We start from the raw sequence: 5,851 nt of genomic DNA, 5'->3' as shown, positions 1-5,851 counted from the left end.
AAAAAAAAAAAAAAAAAAAAAAAACAAAAAAACAAAAAAACAAAAAAAAAGCCTGTTTTAATCACAGTAAAAGTTTTAGTCAATTCCTCCCCTCTCCCTTTTCCTAGGGTGTTTCTGGGAGAGAAGAAAGACACAATGTTTCTGCATTTGCTGAAAATAATCAACATTTGTAACATCAGCACTTGAAGATCACAAAACATTTTCATAAGCACTAATTAGACCTTCTTACACACAGGGAACATAATCAAGTGATCAAAAGAAATGTCAACTGATTTAGGGAGTTTGGCAGACTGTGTTCTGCATATCAGAGAGGTGAAGAATCACCTGATAGAATTATGTGAAATTTCATTAAATAGAATGAAGTTAATGGAATTGAAATATTCAGGCCTGCATTTTTTTTTTGAGACAGAATCTTGCACTGTTGCCCAGATTGAAGTGCAGTGGCGCCATCTCGACTCAGCTCACTGCAACCTCTGCCTCCTGGGTTCAAGGGATTCTTCTGCCTCAGCCTCCCCAGTAGCTGGGATTACAGGAATCCGCCATACGCCTTGCTAATTTTTGTATTTTTAGTAGAGATGGGGTTTCACTATGTTGGCCAGGCTCGTGTCTAACTCCCGACCTCTAGTGATCTGCCTGCCTCAGCCTCCCAAAATGCTGGGATTACAGGCGTGAGCTATTGTGCCTGACCCAGGCCTGCATTAATATGAAGGTTGTTTTCATGTATTTCCCCTTTCTAGTCTCATTTTAGCTTCCAACACCCCACTGGAGACACCCATCTCCTCTGTATCCTAAATCCTATTAGAGTCAGGAAATGCTCCAAGATCCAAAGGATAACATCACCAGCATATTCTATGAGAAAGGACAAACAAAACGCTTCTAATTTTATCCTCTTCACATGCTGAGAAGGAGCCCAGGAGGAATGAAGTAATTCATTCTGTGCGGTGAGGAGGAAAGGCAGGATTTCTAGGTCTCTAATCAGCTTAGTAAACTAACCCCATCCTTTTATGATTGAGTTCAGGTCCTATCTCTTCCCAGGACACTTCCCGGACTGCACCAGTGATTGCACCTTTCTCAACTCCTGCAGGGCTGGCTAATCGACATTTAGCATTTGTCATTGCCTTAAATTCAATTCAAAGTGTGCTTATTTAAATAGAAAGATGCAAATACATAGTCTAGAGGGGGAGGCAGACAGGCTTACAAGGAGACATAATGAAACTTAAGCCTTAGTGGCATTATGAAATTGCCCAGGGAATATAGCAGAGGAAGAAACTAACTCCGCCTGGAAGGAGATTGAGAAAACCTTCCCAGAAAAGATGACATTTACACTGATCTTTAAAAGGAGTAGGATTTCACCTAGTTAAAACATGTCTGGAGGGGGAGAGGAGGTGAAAAGAAGGGCATTTCACTCAGAGGACAGAAGCCAAGGCACAAGAAAATCAGAAAAGGAAGTGGCTAGTGATAATGGAAAGATGCGTTGGGACCAGATGGTAAAAGTGCTAGTTTTTATTTTAAAATTCTCCACCTAGATTTCGAACTTCTTACGAGCCAAGAAAAGTCATATTCCCCACTTATGCTCCATCCGTATATCCCCCAAATAGACACCCACAAGTATCTGTTGATAGAGATGAATCCCTACGTCATCTCTGTGATGTCACTGTATGTGGGAGGGGTGGGCGTTGGTTTCAGACATACCTGGGCCCCAATTCTGGCTCTTTACTAGCTGTGTAACTTCAGTTTCCTCCTCTGTAAAATACAGCTACCTAGCTGCTTGGTTTTGGGGGGAGATGAAACGAGAGATCGTGCACGGCAGAGGCTGGCACACGGCAGGCCTTCTACAAATGGTAACTCTAATTAAAGGGCTCTAGGATGTGGCCAGGAACCATTTAATTTGCTTATATCGCGCGCATCCATTCAACCCCCACTGTGTCTAAAAAGAGAGCCGAGGGGAGGAGGATCCTCGCACTTGCCAAGAAGACGGTCATCCGTCGGGGCTGCACGCGGGCCTAGGCTGGACACAAGAGGCTCCCCAGCAGAAAGGGTCTTTCAGCAAAAGAAAGGGGCTCTGTCCCCGGCGCCGGGAATCACCTCCTCTGGCACTGAGCTCCACTCGCGCCCGGCGTCCGGATTCCGTTGTAAACAGCTGTTCGGGCCAGCGAGGGAGTGGCAGGGCCGGGAGCTGGGAGGACGCGGGCGCGCCGAGAGGGCGGCCTTGAGGGGTGAGCCCCACCCGCCCGCGGACCCCGCCTCTTCCTCGCCTGCCCCCGACATCCCGAGACGGGATCCGACGGGAAGAGGCGAAGAGATGCCTGCGACTTGGACCGCGCGCCTCCCGGGCGGGTCTCGCCAGCCTCCGCCCCAGCTCCCGCTCTCCTCACCTGCCGCGGAGTCGGCGTTCTTCCTCCTGCCGCTCCCGCCGCGCGAATCAGGCGCGGGCTGGCGCCGCGGCGGAAGCCGGAGGGATGCGCGGCAGGCTGGGACTGTTCAGCCTCTGCCCCTCCGAGGCCGCATCCCTCGCCACGCGGCGGGCGGTCCTCCCAGCCCGACTCGGGTGGGCAGCGGTCAGAGCGGCCGCTTCTCAGCATCAGGAAGGAGGAGACTGCTCTTGGCCGGGAGGCGCCAATATAGGGCAGCGCCATGTCTTCGTACGGAAAGGCAGGCGGTTCTTTCCCCTGCTTGCCGAAGGGGTTCAGTAAGCGGTGACTCGCAGTTGGGCGGCGCCATGTTTCCTCAGGGAGCGGTGGAAAGCGTGGCCGATGACCGCTGAGGGGGCTCCGTGGGCAGTGGCTCCGAGCCAAGAGTGGCCCGCCCAACGCAGCGAGGCGCCATTTTTCCGTACGGAAACGTAAGAGGAGCGGCCGAGTGCCCGTCGATGAGTCTCAGCGGGCTGTGGCTCGAAGCTGGGGATAGCCCGGCCCACGCAGGGAGGCGCCATGTTTCCATACGGAAAGGCGGAGGGCGCGGCCACATCCCAGTCTCTGGGGTGGGTGACGCGAGGAGAAAGGGGGGCGGAGAAGGCGCGGGTCAGTCAAAAGAAGGAATAAGAAGCAACCGCATCGGAAACCTTCCCCGCCCGTTCTTTGAAATTTAATTATGCCATCCTCTTTGTAGCTACACAAAGTTTATTCCCCTTCTCTCATTTTGGCTGTTTTAAAAAAATTTGGTCCGGGCGCAGCGGCTTACGCCTGTAATCCCAGCACTTTGAGAGGCCGAAGCGGGTGGATCATGAGGTCAAGAAATCGAGACCATCCTGGCCAACATGGTGAAACCCTGTCTCTACCAAAAATACGAAAATTAGCTGGGCGTGGTGGCGCGCGCTTGTAGTCCCAGCTAGTCGGGAGGCTGAGGCAGGAGAATCGCTTGAATCCAGGAGACGGAGGATACAGTGAGCTGAGATCGCGCCACTGCACTCCATCCTGGAGACAGACCAAGACTCCGCCTCAAAAAAAAAGCAGCAAAGCAGATGGAGTGAAATTGCTGTTTTCAAACACTGATAAATAGATCACATGTGGGTAGTTATTGCTAACGTATTGAGGGCCGAGTGCAATACCAGACCCTCAAACCATTTACTGACTTGCATATTAAAGTCTTTTTGCTTTAAAAAAGAAAAAGACAAAAACAGTTCTCGGGTGAAGACTCTCTTTTGGAGGAAAAAACACCAAAAACCCTTAAGATACTCAACTAAATGGAACTGTTAAGACCTGCAAAGAAAACATGCAGTTCTTCTGAGTCTAGACTCATAACAAAGTCTCCAGTGTTTTTCAGCCGTGACTACAATTTGCAATCTCGGGGGCAGGGGTTGGAAAACTATTATCCAAAACTCTGGGGGGTGATGCCAGACAAGTTTTAAAAGCTTCCCTGGGAAAGCAGGCTAGAACCACCTCCCTTACCTTCCTTAAAAGATTAATACGGCCGGGCTTAATGGCTCACGCCTGTAATCCTGACACTTAGGGAGGTCGAGGCGGGCGGATCACCTGAGGTCAGGGGTTCAAGACCAGCCTGGCCAACATGGCAAAACCCCGTCGCTACTAAAAGTACAAAAATTAGCTGGGCATGGTGGCAGGCACCTGTAATCCCAGCTCCTGGGGAGGCTGAGGCAGGAGAATCACTTGAACCCGGGAAGTGGAGGTTACAGTGAGCAGAGATTGCACCCCTACACTCCAGCCTGGGTGACAGAGTGAGACTACGTCTCAAAAAAAAAAAAAATTAATATAACCAATTTTCACTTGGTTAGGAGCAAGTGAATGAATACACTCAAGTTTCACCTGGAGAGGATACTGCAACAGTACCAAAATCACTGATTTAATTTGGGATATTTCACTTGTAATCTTGTAATGTTATGTATTGTTTCAATATTCAAAATATATATGTATAGACACATTACATTTTGATCTTTGGCTGCAAGGACTGGAAATTCAAATTACCTTAAGGTAAAGGGAGTTCACTGCAAGGACATAGGACTTGGAGGGAGAAAGGTGGCAGCCACTCTAGAGGTCAGCTACTGCTCCTGGACACGCGGGATCCCTCTTGTTACATCTCTGCTTGCTGTAGTCCATTCCACTCTTTATGCTACAGGATGGTCTCTGTACTTTCTTAATTGATGCTCCTCATAATTTAAATTTACGTATATAGAATTTGATTGGCCAAACTGATTTTTGTGCCAGGTTAGTCTCATTAGCCTCCAGGGAAGCTGCCCTTGGATCAGGTGCTCAACCTTGGTCTACTCTGCTAGGATGATGGCAAGACTTATGGTCAATTAGGCATTAGGTGTCTATGTGGGGATGGGTCCCCAAGAAGGCGTCATGGGTGAATGAATGAGAGCACACAGCAAAAGATAATCAACAATTCTAGTGACTGAGGAGGGTTGCCCAAGGCTTTCAAGGTAGCACTGGACCTGTAGTTTAAAACCTTGACAATGGTTGCAGTAACCATGATCGATTCTTCTTTTTTTCTAAGGCCTAAAGTAAATTTATTTTACTAGTATATTTTCCCTGAAATTATCATTGTACTAGAATGTTGCTTCTTCTAGAAGCATGAATGTAACTAAGCAGTTCTGCCTTCCCCTGAAGGTTACTTTTGGTTGTCAAATAAATATGCTATTCAATTATGTGCAAAATAAAGGTTGCAAATCAGATAGCACACAGTTGCTCTGCCCACCATGCTGATCTTACCACAGTTCCAGTAGCTTGTTTCTGAAAACTTCCTCTCACATTTAAATCATAAACTTACCTTCTCTTTCCCCTCACTGTAAAGAGAGCTGCCTTCCTTTTTTTTTTTTTTTTTTTTTTTTTTTTTTTTTTTTGAGAGGGAGTCTTGCTCTGACACTCAGGCTGGAGTGCAATGGCATGATCTCAGCTCACTGCAACCTCCGCCTCCTAGGTTCAAGCTATTCTCCTGCCTCAGCCTCCCAAGCAGCTGGGATTACAGGCACCTGCTACCACACCCAGCTAATTTTTGTATTTTTAGTAGAGGCGGGGTTTCACCATGTTGGTCAGGCTGGTCTCAAACTCCTGACCTCGGATGATCCACCCGCCTCGGCCTCCGAAAGTGCTGGGATTACAGGCGTGAGCCACCATGCCCAGCCCTTCCCTTCTTACCTATCCAAAAAAACTGAGTTATTCCCTGCGTTATTAGAACTGGTATCATAGGCCGGGCGCGGTGGCTCAAGCCTGTAATCCCAGCACTTTGGGAGGCCGAGGCGGGTGGATCACAAGGTCAGGAGGTCGAGACCATCCTGGCTAACACAGTGAAACCCCGTCTCCACTTAAAAAAAAAAAATACAAAAAATTAGCCGGGCGAGATGGCGGGCGCCTGTAGTCCCAGCTACTCGGGAGGCTGAGGCAGGAGAATGGCG

General features: G+C 48.7%; 1 protein-coding gene across 8 annotated transcripts in view; it reads right to left on the bottom strand.

The window, feature by feature from the left end:
- TCP11L1 (t-complex 11 like 1) overlaps positions 1-2,766 on the bottom strand; it is a 33,791-nt gene extending 31,025 nt beyond the window's left edge. For 2 of the 8 annotated variants that reach the window (XM_017849700.1, XM_017849705.1), the window contains exon 1: positions 1,964-2,358. The gene's annotated coding sequence lies outside the window, so the exon portion shown is untranslated. The other 6 variants (XM_017849698.1, XM_017849704.1, XM_017849703.1 and 3 more) reach the window with 6 other exon arrangements.
- Between the last annotated feature and the right edge of the window lie 3,085 nt (positions 2,767-5,851).

The sequence above is a fragment of the Rhinopithecus bieti genome, unplaced genomic scaffold (genome assembly GCF_001698545.2).
Source record: "Rhinopithecus bieti isolate Rb0 unplaced genomic scaffold, ASM169854v2 scaffold_32083, whole genome shotgun sequence".
NCBI classification, from domain to species: Eukaryota; Metazoa; Chordata; class Mammalia; order Primates; family Cercopithecidae; genus Rhinopithecus; species Rhinopithecus bieti.
This window is presented reverse-complemented; position numbering and strand designations above follow the sequence as displayed.